This window comes from Mixophyes fleayi, chromosome 5 (assembly GCF_038048845.1).
Source record: "Mixophyes fleayi isolate aMixFle1 chromosome 5, aMixFle1.hap1, whole genome shotgun sequence".
Classification (NCBI taxonomy): Eukaryota; Metazoa; Chordata; class Amphibia; order Anura; family Limnodynastidae; genus Mixophyes; species Mixophyes fleayi.
The window spans coordinates 200,365,337-200,378,049 of record NC_134406.1 but is presented as its reverse complement, the minus strand read 5'-3'; the positions used below and the strand labels follow the sequence as shown (position 1 = coordinate 200,378,049).

Sequence of the window (12,713 nt, the reverse complement as noted above, 5' to 3'; positions counted from 1 at the left end):
TTGGCTGAGCAAGATACTGACCTCCAGCCTCATTGATAGCAATGGCATTAGCTGCAGAGAAATTAAGTACTATTATGAAACTGCACAGTTGTGCCTCAGCTAATGGTATAGTTGTAGAAGTGACTGCATGTCCATGCAGTCTATGGCTTCCAGGATGTGCTAGGCTTGCAGTTCCACAATACTATTAAATCAAAGCAGAGTGAGGCATACACCCATACGCATGCTTGCACTGGACATACATATTTTTTGTGAATTGTATATTACCATTATAGAGTTTTGAAAATATTTTTTCACTTTTTTTAATTAGAGTTTAGTTTTTTAGTAATTGCTAAAAAAAAACTGGTCAAACCATGAAAGATATCAGAATCTACTTCAAATTTATTCCAATAATAAAATATTTTACTAAGCAATCTGACATATGCCCAGCTTAGCATGATTTGTCTTAAAATGTGAATTTGTTCCTTTCCCCAACAAACAGTAGTAGTTCATTTTTCCATTAAACAGTAGAGAAATAATATGCACAGCACATTTGAGCACAAGTCTACACCTCTATCAGGTCATGTTGTGAAATAGAGCTAAACCATGTTTAGAGATAAATACATTGTTAGAAGTGGCTGTGCCACAATTAAAATAGGTTTTGAGAAGGAGTGATATTAAACACGTGAACATGGATATACACATGTATTGAAGGAACCGGTGTACAATTTAACATCTATAAACATTAATATTAACTTATTAATTACTTTAAAATTATTTGTTTTTAAGGTGCGTATACTGTATAGTGTGAGTTCTGAAGAAGACAAGCAATATTGGTAAAAATGTGTGCACCAACCCAAAGAGATTTGATTCCTGTATGCATATAACGTAAACCTTATTCAATAAGTATAAAAGAGCAAATACATGGTTTACATAAAGAACACTACACTACACAATTGGTAATAATGTGCACCCCACATTGTTCTATAGGAGAACGCAGGGAATTGAATCTACCCTTAATGTTAGGAGTTTCTTTAACAAATGAATACACTAACAAATAGCAAAATAAATTATTATATGCTAAATATACCGTACCACAGTTGCCACAAGAGTGATATATGTAAACAAGTTAACCCGTGCATGATACTCATGCATTCTAGTCAAATTAAGCTACTTAAGGTGTTAAAAAGGTTCTTGTCATGCATTTTTGCCTAGCCCAGGCCTCCTCAGGGGAAGAGCGTTACTTCCCGACGCAAGCGCCCTTTTTTAACGTGGTTTTGTCCACATGTCACCACCTCATCATTTTTCTCCATCACCTCATCCTTCATCTTCATCGCCACATCCTTCATCAAGCTACTTAAGGTGTTAAAAACTCCCCACTGTCACCCCCGGCAACCACCAACCACTCCCAACTGTCACTTCTCCTTCAAGAAATATATAGGTCAGTGAATAACTCTGCCCAGCAGGTGGCGCTGCAGCTTGTTTGTTTTTTTTTCACACACGCCACTAGGCATTTATATAGTAGATATGTACAATAAAAAATGTGAAGGTAAAGTACAAAATGTAGGGGGATAGAAAGATGCTGCAGTAACATATCAGAAGATTTTATAATTGTCTGAAAACATGTTTTCTGAAAACCATTCTGTCATCCAAAATAAATGTAACAATTCAGTTTTCTATTTTTTTTTATTGTTTTGTTTCTCACAGGCAACGTTTTTGTAATTTTTATGAACATCCTAAGGGCTTTATGTACTAATGAGTACTATTTTAGGTGCAGAGATGCATAATACATAATACTGAGGTATTACATATAACAGCTCTTATTAAAAATAGGGCAGAAGTGAAGAAGGATTTCAGCACAGGGAGGAGGAGAAGGATTTGTGCAACAGGCCACATAGAAGCGATTTACATAACTACCATGCAAATGCAGTCTCACTCTGCACTGACTCATACTTCATCCGTGATCCCCGACAGACACCCATGCACAGCAGTCTTCTGGAGGCATAAGTGATGGAAAGCTTCTCTCCGTCCTCCATATTTGCCTAGATATATGGACCCCTAATGTATCTGTTATGTAGGTGTCTTTCCCTATCAAATAACAGATAATTATCAGAATAGAAATATGTATGTATTTGTGAGTGAAGCATAATAAAGGTATTTTTATATTACAACAGTCTGCAAAACAACAAGCTCATTACAGTTGTATGTGTCAACATTTTAGAGAGGTATGGCTTTATAGGAAAGAGCAATAACAGTACATTCAATAAATGCTAATGTCCCATGATAACCCTTTTTATTATACAAGTTCTAACGGTAAAACAGCTTCCAATATTTTCCCTTTAGATTCAAAAATGCACTATTTGCAATGAAATATTCTATGGTAGGTTCGACCCATTAAGAAGCAAACAAGAATAATATTTGTATGCCATTTTATCATCAAATTAGTTTTACCTTTGCCTACTTTGCATTTGACTTATATTTTCTTTTACTGCTCTGCAACCTGTACTCTTTTGAGTGGAGTCTATAAAATGCTAGAACATTGCTTTAGAAAACAATAGTTTATATGAATAACATTATACAAACACTACCCATTTGCTTTTGAATGATTATGTTTCACAAAACAGCAATAAACTTTAATTTATAGCCTTCTTTGTGTGTGAAATCTTCTCATTTGCTGATAATTTGTCAAAAGCTGCTAGAAAATGCAAAGAATTTTCCGAATATGAATATTATTGTTATGCTATGCCATGATTTACGTCTTTTAACGTTACACTTTTTTTTAATGATGTTTTGATTCTGACCTTATTGTAGAAGAACTTAAAGTATATAACTAAAGGGAAATATAATGTGCTAATGTACAACTGAGGACCATTCATGGAATATTGTATTTTTTAAAACAGTTTTTACATGCAAGTCATTCAACTAAATCCCTATATTTAAACATGATGTACTGTATAAATAACTATAATATAAAAAACATATATTTATTTTCATTAATCAGAATAAATTGTAAAAATATTTATAAGTATAGTAGCGTAAAGTATTCATATGGTATATATGTAAGCTCTTTCCGGAATAGCTTCTTTATATGGAATAGTGAGCTGTTAAAACAGTCATTCCAGTGTGGTCTTGTCATAGATGAAGGACCTGATGGTGAGTGCTGTGTGGAACTAGATAAATTTGAATGGTGAGATACATTGCAACTTTTTCCATTTACAACAAGATAAGGAGGCAACGCGTGCACAAGGTACATGGTATAGTAATGAACCTTGTACAGGCGTTGCCTCCTTAAATTATTACCTGAACAAGTCGGATCACATTGAGTCTCTACAATGTGACGTCAGCCACCGCTGCCGGCTTCTTCAGGGTCCGCAATTGAGAAAAGTCACCCTTGTAAGCTGTCATTCATTTCAGTCAGTCGGCGAGCAGCTCTTCAGGTTCCTCCAGCCGGGGTAAGCACTGTCCAGTTTTCCATGGCCGGAAAACTGACTACCACCGCCTGGAAGTGCCACCTTCTCCATATGGATGCGCTGTCTCACTCCCGGAGGTGCTGTCCTACTCCTGGAAGAGCTGCACTAGTATAAACAATAAAAATACAAGGTATTTAGAAATGTCATGAAAGTGAAGGAAACTTTTCATAAAGGAACTTATATTTACATGACGAATGTCTATAATGAACATTTTTCAGTTAAATAAATTTCAGCATTATATCAAATCGCCTAAGTATATAGGACCCGACATATGTTGGGATTTATGTCTGTTTGTGCAGCATATCTTGTGTGAAATAGCTCTGCACAGAAACAGACAGAAACAGACATTGGGCCAATGAATCAAGGATGACCCCAAGGCATCAGACTTGAGGGACAGAAATGAGGGCAGTGTTTTTAACAGAAATAGAGAGGGGGGGGTGGGAGAGTCATGGAAGGGGGGGAGGGACTATAAGCTCAGTCTTCGAAATAATGAGTTTAAGGAAGCTTTGGGACATCCAAGATGAGATGGCCGAGAGACAGCAGGAGACACGAGACGAAAGGGAAGGGGAGAGGTCAGGGAATGAAAGATAAATTTGGGTATATCTCTGCATAGAGGTTGTACTGGAGGTCAAAGGAGCAGATGGGAACACCAAGAGAGGAGGTGTAGAGGGATAAAAGCAGGTGGCCAATAACGGAACCTTGGGGAACACCAACAGGTAAGGGAAGAGGGGATGTAGAGTCATGTGTAGAGACAGAGACTGAGAAGGAGTGGCTGATGAGGTAAGAGGAGAGCCAGGAGAGAAAGGTGTTACAGAGGTATATAGAGCTTTCAAAAGGAGTGCGTGGTCAATGGTAGCAGAGAGGTCAAGAAGAATAAGGCGGCAGTAGTGACTTTTGGATTTAGTGAGAAGGTCATTAGTGACCTCAGTGAGGGCAGTTTCGGTGGAGTGGAGGAGGTTGGAACAGGTCAAGGAGCTAGTGAGAAGAGAGAAAGGAGGTGAGATGCTTGTAGACAGCCCGTTCAAGGAGTTCAGAGGCAACAGAAAGAAGCGAAATAGGGTGGTAATTAGAGAGAGAGGCGGGTTTAATGGATGGTTTCTTTTGTATGGGGGAGACAAGAGCATGTTTAAAAGAGGAGGGAAAGATTGCAAAGGAGAGGGATAGGTTGAGGGAGTGGAAAAGGTGGGAGCAGGCCTCAAGGGAAAGGGAGTGGAGGAGGTGGGAGTGGATTAGGTCCTGTGGACAAGTGAAGGGGATAAGAAAGAGAGAAGTGTATGGACTTCATCTGCAGATAGCGGAGTGAAGGAAGAGAAGGAGGGTGAGCTAGCAAGTGAGAGGTGCAAAAAGGAGATAGCAGCTGCAGAGGAGGGTGGAAGGGGGACAGAGTGGATAGGGAGGGGGGAGAGGGCGGGGAAAGAAGGGACTGCTGGGAGATGTCATGACATGAATCAATCTTGTAGTTGAAATGGGTAACAAAGTTGACAGCGGAGAGGGTGAGGGAAGAGTGGGAGAAGGGGAGCTGAGGGGAGAGGAGGGAGTTGAAGGTGGCAAAAATCCAATGGGGGTTGGAGGATTGGGAAGAAATGAGAGCCTTAAAGAAGGATTGTTTAGAGAGCGATAGGGCCGGACTGTAAGAAGCAAGCATGAACTTGAAGCGGAGGAAGTCAGCATGAGTACGTGACTTTCTCAAGAGCCGTTCTGTGCTGTGGGAGCATTTTGAAGATTGCGGGTATGTTTTGAGTACCACGTTTGAGGCGGGGACCAACGAAACTTGATGGTGACAGCTGGAGTGAGAGAGTCAAGTGCAGCGGTAAGAGTGTGATTGTAAAAGGAGACAGCCTCATCGGGGCAAGAAAGAGTGGCGATGGGGAGAGGAGTGAGCCCAGGTAGGACGAGAATGTGGTAGGATCAACTGTGTCAAGATTACGCCTCGTGAGCGTAACCTTGGGGGATGGGGACGGCGAGAGGGGTGGAGAGATGCTAAAAGAGAGGAGATGGTGGTCTGAGAGAGGAAAAGGTGAATTAATGAGGTCGGAGACAGTACCGAGGTGTGAAAGGGAGTGGCCATTGCAATGGGAGGGATAGGAAATTGATTGAGAGAGACCAAGGAAGGAGGAGAGGGAGAGAAGTTTGGAGGCAGCAGGGTCTGAGGGATTGTCTATAGGGATATTAAAGTCCCCAAGATGAGGAAGGGAGGGAAGGTCAGAGGAGAGAAAGTGAGGGAGCCAAGTGATCAAGAAATTGAGAGACAGTACCAGGAAGATGGTAGATAACAGCAACACAGAGGTGAACTGGGTGGAATAAGCGGATAGAGTGTATCTCAAAGGAGGACAAAGACAGGAAGGGTTCAGGGGGAAGAACCCGAAAAGAGCACCAGGGGGAAAGAAGTATGCCCACGCCACCACCTTGCTGGTCCCCAGGGCTGGGTGTGTGGGAGAAGGACCAGCCCCCGAAAGAGAGAGAAGCAGGAGAGGTAGTGTCCTCAGGGAATAGCCAGGTTTCAGTGATGGCAAGCAGGTTGAAGGATCATGGATAGAGGTCAATTTGCAATTTGTTACAGACTAACCTGGCATTCCATAGAGCACAGGATAGAGGGAGAGAGGGAAGAGGAGAGACATGGATAAGATTGTTGGGGTTGCTCGCCTGCAAGGGTGAGTATGATATGGAGCGAGGGGCATGACAGGGAGAGAGGGTTGGAATTGGGCGAGAAGCAGAAATATGAGGGGACTTGTCAGCAGACAGTAGACGGGGCAGGGGAGCGACAGGTGGGTGAGAGTGGAGATGGGGCAGATAAGAGGTATATGAATGGGAGAGGCAGAAGGAAGGAGTGATGTGAGGGAATAGATTCTCTGGGGGGAAAGAGAGGGAGGTGGTAGGTAGGAACAGACTGACGCTGAGAGAAGAGCAGTGAAGGGGACAAGAGGGAAAGGGTGTGAGTGGGGAAAAGGAGGAGGGAGGTAAAGATGGTGGAGAGGGCAGCGAGTCAGATCAGGGGCACAGAGGTACAGAAGTGAAGAGAAGAGTAAAATAGGGAGGGGGATAGGAAGGGAGAGGGATGAGTGAGGAGGATGAAGAATATGGAAAGGTTGGACAAGGGAAGCAGGGGCATAGAGGGAGAGGACAGAAGTGAGAGAGGAGCAAATCATGATAAAGCTAGAGAAGGTGTGGAATAGACAGTTGAAATTAATACAGAAATCAAGGATGGTAAGAGCTTTCAAATGGAGTGAGGAAATTGTGACAACAGGAAATGTGAGTAAAGCGAGAGAGTGCAGCTGTAGAAGGAGAGAAAAGCGGAAGAAAATATGTAAAGTATAAGCCAGGGAATAGGAAGCCGTTAGGACAGTAGAGATACCATATGGGTGCATTTAGAAAAACAGTTAGATTAAACTGTAACATTAGGCATGATTGGAAGGCAAATGTATAACATAAGGCATAATACAAGGTGCACTGAGCTGGTTATGTAAGTCCACAGGACAAGAGGGAGCAATTAACAATTCAAGATAGGTGGAGCAACAGTGCGGTTTACAGGTGGGAATACAAGCAGCATAAGTGAAATCAACAAGTCATATTAGAACTGCAACAACCCAAAATAAGTAGTCAGCAGGGAGTGTCCAGACCGTTGACAATGCAGTTGGTGGAGGATATCAAAGCTCACAACTGATTGTGGAATATTGACCTCATGTAGCAGTGTTCACAGGTAGAAGTTTCCACACATGTTCTCCTCTTGTATATCTCTTACTACAATAACTAAATTTGTTAATACACTTGTAAAAATCCTCACTAGCTACCAGCCTCACAGGCTTAAATAGCCTTAGACTGCCGTTCAAATAGCCATGTGACCACTTTCATGAATTAACCCCCACTAATCCCACACACTACAAACAAAGTAATAAAATTCTTATACAAACAAATAGAGGGTAACCATACCATATAGCTACAAGACAAGATATCACATATGATTGTACACCATGTACAGTAAGGGTCTGCCAACTTAAATGCTTCCAGTTCAAACCATGTGTTTGTTGTAACTACGCTTTCTTTCAGATGTATCTTTTGCATCAACCAGATGTAAATGTTGAGTGATAGAGATCACTGACATGGCATAGAAGTACACATATGTGTGTCTGTAGCTAACAAGAACAACTGTATGCAACTAAAATATATTATAAAAATTCATAGTGTGTATAGTACATATTAAACTTTTCTTTATTTATCTATATAAATATTTTTTATTTACTATAAAAAAAAATCTAAATTATATTTCAAAATAAATATTTATGTAAATGATTATATTGTTGACAGTTGCTATTTTAAACTTTGATACATTAAAAAGTCTTATACATTCTGATATAAACTTATTTGTACTTACGCATATGCCGATATTGCAGTCTATTTTGTGTGTCTACGTATGTCAGGTACTGTTGTAATGGAGTTATCAAGAAGGAAGTCCTGAGGTGATGGATACCTGTGTTAGCCTGGTTTATCATTTGCCACATAGAGGTATGGAGTCTAACAGATTCCTCTGTCTTAACCAAGAACCGCTGCAAGGCTAGATGGGCTTTACACCCAGGAACCGCAGGTCGTGGCCCTCTGAAAAGCCACTAGGGTTACACAGAGGAGATGGAGGATGGGTAATCCAGAAGCAGGTCAGTGAGCCAAGTATTGGTACACTGTTGGTAGTGAAGTACAAACTCAGTATGCCAAAGGGAAGTCCACTAACAAGCTGGGAATTAGTACACAGGCAATTGTGTAGTACAAAATCAGGACCCGAGAGAGAGTGGTCAAAAATAAGCAAGGACTGGTACATGAGCAGTTAATAGGCAGAGCAGCAATCCAAGGTAAAATCACAGGAAAGATCAACTTTTACAGCATAACAGGGATTCTATAGTCTGCAGGTTTGAATAAGCCGCCTCCCATCCACAATCATGTGACTACCCAAGCCAGGAAGTGCTGATCTTTACACAGAGGCAGAGGGAATTACCAGCACATGAATGTGGAGCAGGAAAGTTTTATGTCATCTGTTTAGGAAGAGCATATATCCACCCAGAGTCAAAATGAATCGCACAAGTTGCACGCTCATTTTTTTTACCCTATGACATGGAATAGTCATAGGATATAGTAAAATAAGGCAAATCAGTGTGAAAGTGGATAGAGGCTTTTACTGGCAAGATGATTGCCCAAGTGATTTAGCTCTCCCACACTGTTGCTTCCAGCTATAGTGTATAATGGTAATTATAGAACTGTCTTTTTAAGAGAATAAATGTTCTGGTATATTGGCACTCTTCTTTACAAATAAAATTGTATTGTCAGAAAAAGCTGTAATTTTGCATCTTATTATCATCTCTTTACCAACAACTGTGCTGTTAATAAAATACGTGATTTATTAATGTTCTCTTATGCAAAGAATTGAATTATCTTGCAATACCCTCTATTTAATAACACTGGGTTATAATCAAAAGCTGTAACAAGCACTAAATTGCTCACAGAGGCTGTGATAATAATTAATTAGCCTACTGCTATTTATAACTGTGTTCTTCAATAAAACCTAATAAAGGAAAATGGTGGTATATTATTTCAGTTGTGTATATGTCCTTTGCCACAAAAATGGTTAGGTCCAAATTCAGAGCTGGACATGGTAGATTTAAGCCTAGAGATAGCAGGGCACAAGGAGTTATAAATTACCCTTCACCCACACTCATAGTTACATAGTTGATTAGGTTGAAAAAAGCATTATTGCTTTTTTCAACCTAATCAACTAATGCTCTTAATAGAGCATTTCCCTTCCTATTCAAAATGGAACAATCCTTACCTATTGAAATAGAAAGTAGAATGAGATGGGTTAGCAAGTATTTCCGTTCCTTAAATTTAAGATAGTAAAAAAATATTAGAAGAATGGTCACAGCAATCTCCACAATTCCGAACAACAGATACTAAGGGTCACATAGGCAACTGAAAAATGCTGGCCTGCACAGCATATATATTTTGCCAAAATCTCATAATTCACAAGTTTTCCTGAATCATTTGCGATATAAAAAAAAGTCCCCCTTTTCCGGCTAATATATTTTTGGACCACCTTTAATGAATTATAACTCTGCTTTTTCTCCTAAAATACTGTTTTTCTTAAGCATTTAGTTCATGATGGTAAGTGGACACCAAGATTGTCTATACTTCATAAGCCACATGTACATTTCAATGTCTTTATTACCTTGGAATATGTGCATCTGGAGGAGGCAAAGCGTGCCCTATTAAAAGTATTGACTAATGGCTGATCACAGCTTAGAGGAAATGTAAAAGTTAATCTTATGCTATCCACTAAATCAGGAACATTCAGTGGCCACCCTTGAAGGTCATTTATATATCTCCTTGTAGCATAAAATATTGTTTTTATGTTTGGGTGCAAAGAGAGGCAAATTCATGCAGGTAGCCCTCATTTTGTAAAAAGTACTTTCAATATTTAACACTTTTTTTTTTCTTTCAAAAAAAGGGTTTTAGAGCTGTATACTAAACATGTATGGAATGCAGTTTCTCTGCTCCACCAGAGGAGCTGCTGTTCTGGACTTTGTGTATCTTAAATGTGAACTTTGCAGACTTTTCATGCTATGAGGGGTTAATCTCCTTTTTCCCCTGATTTGCTGCACCTGCAGCCCTGCTTTATATTGCTCTTTGCTCTGTTTATTGCTGGTCATTGTTTGTTTATGCCTATATACAGATTGTTGTGCTGATCTCCAGCGTCATCCAGACTTTTATTTCAGTGTCCCACCAGTTTTTTTATGTTTTCCTGCATCCCGTCAGATTCCTGATCCTGACTGCTTTCTATTTGAAAGGATTATTTCACCATTGCACCTTCCAGCATTTTACCATGTAAGCTTGCCACTCCATATTATGATTTCAAGTTGAGTTTACCTGTACTTCAGTGATTGGGGCTTCTATGTTATTGTGGCTGCAATTATTTTTATTCTATAATCAGGACAGTTTGCTGTGCATTATATTTTGCTACTCTCTGGCCTAAGGGCTCAAAGCTTATTCAATAAAAAAAAGTAGCCCAGGGCAGCAGGTACAGCAGAAATGTTGAATCGGGCCATGCCTTAGGAATTAAAGAGTTGCAGGATCAAGGATAACACATGTTTGTTTCAATTGCTTGTAAAGCAATTAAAATGATGCATCTTCTAACTTGTGAAGTCAGAGGCAAAACTTTTTGTAGGGTTACATCTTGGCAGCAAAAGAAGCAAACCTGTCTTCTTTGAAAGACAGTCTTTAGCAATTAAGTATAAGAATATAATTATAAAATACTCCTTCTATTCAAGGGCAACTTCTTGGCAGTTTCACATTATTAAATCATAGACGTGCACCAGTCTTATTCTTAGAAATAAGAAACACGTTTTTCCTCCTATACTGCCTAATTCTGATCTGAACAGCTGGTCTATGCTGTAGACTAAGTAAGATAATTTTTCAAGGAAATAACAGTAATAGTCTTCTATATCCCTAGGTTAACTCTTTCAACTCCCAACGGTAGTATAAAGATACTTTGACAATTTACATGTAATTTAAAAATCATTCAATATCCAATATGTCTGGAAATATAAAAACAGATATTCATAGACTTGCAGTGGGCAAATAATTAATGTCGGTATATTGATATTGGGGGATGCGGGAGGAGGTTCAATACCTATTTGTTTTCAGAAAGGTCTGTCCTATGCCTTTTTAATAACCATAACCTCTGTTGCACTAAACACAGTTTCAGAGAAGATACTAGTTAACATTTTTGGGACACACTGTTTTTTCCCTGACAACCTGGCCAGCAAAATAATTGTAGATGTGATCAAAATATGGTAATTGATACTTTGTCCACAGAGGACCTGGAGGCTTAGCAGGTATATGTTACCCATAATTCAGTGACATTCTGATCCCTTATATGACAATTTGTTTTACTGCCAGTTAGCATGGGGTCCTTTCTTCTTTAATCATAGGTAATGTTTTTTATTACAACTGTTATCTAGATTACTGGACAACTTGAATTATTGGGGCTGTATACTTTTGCCCAGAAACTCCACTCACAGTTTGAATTTCCCTCCGCCATACAGTTTTGATTTTCTGGACAACTTGAATTATTGAATAACTTAGTGGAAGAGGCTGATAGCTACTCTCCACCCAACCAATCAGTGTACAGAGCAGAGGAACCATGGAAATGCCCTGATTGCAGGTGCTAGGTCTACCCAGCCCTGTGACAACCACACCACAGAGAACATAAAACAATGTATACTTGTGTTATTAATACTGTATTATGGCCACTGTGTGAAGAGATCAATGTGTATATATTAATCTATATACATTGATCTCCTCATACAGTGCACAGTTTATAGTATTATTTTGAATAATGTATTCTATAGTGTAGATGATTGATACATACATTGATCTCATAGAAGGCACAGTTTGTTTAATACAGCATTAATATATAATGCAATATATGCACTGTGGGGCTCATTTAGAGTTGGACATATGTATTTTGCCCTGTCTGGGTTTTTTTTAGTAAGAAATGCAATTTTGTTGTGTGCAAAAAAATGTCTACATGGACATTAATATATAGTTGTTTGCATATAGTTGACTTGCATCTCTTTACACCTGGTGATACGAAAAGGAGAGGAAAGAGATGGGTAAGCATAGACGACATACAGTAAGGGACATATTCATGTATATGTGATTCAATTATACATGGATGGATACAAAAGGAGGTGCAGCTCTTGTGGGTTCTGGAGGGCTGATGCCTATATATTCTATAGCAATGATGATTATCAGCAGCACTGTCTTGATGCTTCAGGTTAGCTGTGAAAGCAGTGAAAAGGAAGGAGGAAATAAAATAGAGAGTGGTGTTTGACTTTGTCCCACTGTTCTGCACAACCAGGAAGTAGTAAGTAGTGGTGCACATGTCATTATAAGTGAGAATGTAGGGACTGGAAGAGGACTAACACGTGTTAAGTGCTAAGAACATTCCATCCATTGAACAGTCTTCTCCAAGGTATAGTCACATACCCTATGCAATCAAGCATTTGAAACTCACTTTCTAGAAATCCTACATTTTCTCCTGACTATTCTCATGCTAGGAACAAGTCATTTTCCAGAACAGCCAAAACATGCCAAACCCATTGTTTGAAGTAATAAAAGAAAAGTCTATAATTTTAAGCTTTTTCTTGCTAATGAAAATCACAGACAAAGCAGAATATGTAAAAAAAAAATATTTGCAGTATTAAAGAAAGCTAAAGTTTTACAATA

At 39.3% G+C, this 12,713-nt stretch overlaps 1 long non-coding RNA gene across 2 annotated transcripts; it reads right to left on the bottom strand.

Annotated features, from left to right (window-relative positions):
• Window positions 1-1,724: 1,724 nt before the first annotated feature.
• On the bottom strand, window positions 1,725-8,327 carry LOC142157809 (uncharacterized). Of its 2 annotated transcripts, none has more exons than XR_012692645.1 (3): window positions 7,912-8,327; window positions 3,277-3,551; window positions 1,725-2,064 (listed from the first exon to the last, which is right to left on the bottom strand). It is a non-coding gene; the product is annotated as an uncharacterized LOC142157809 (long non-coding RNA). The 2 variants fall into 2 exon arrangements; XR_012692646.1 differs by having other exon boundaries at window positions 3,366-3,551.
• Window positions 8,328-12,713: the final 4,386 nt, after the last annotated feature.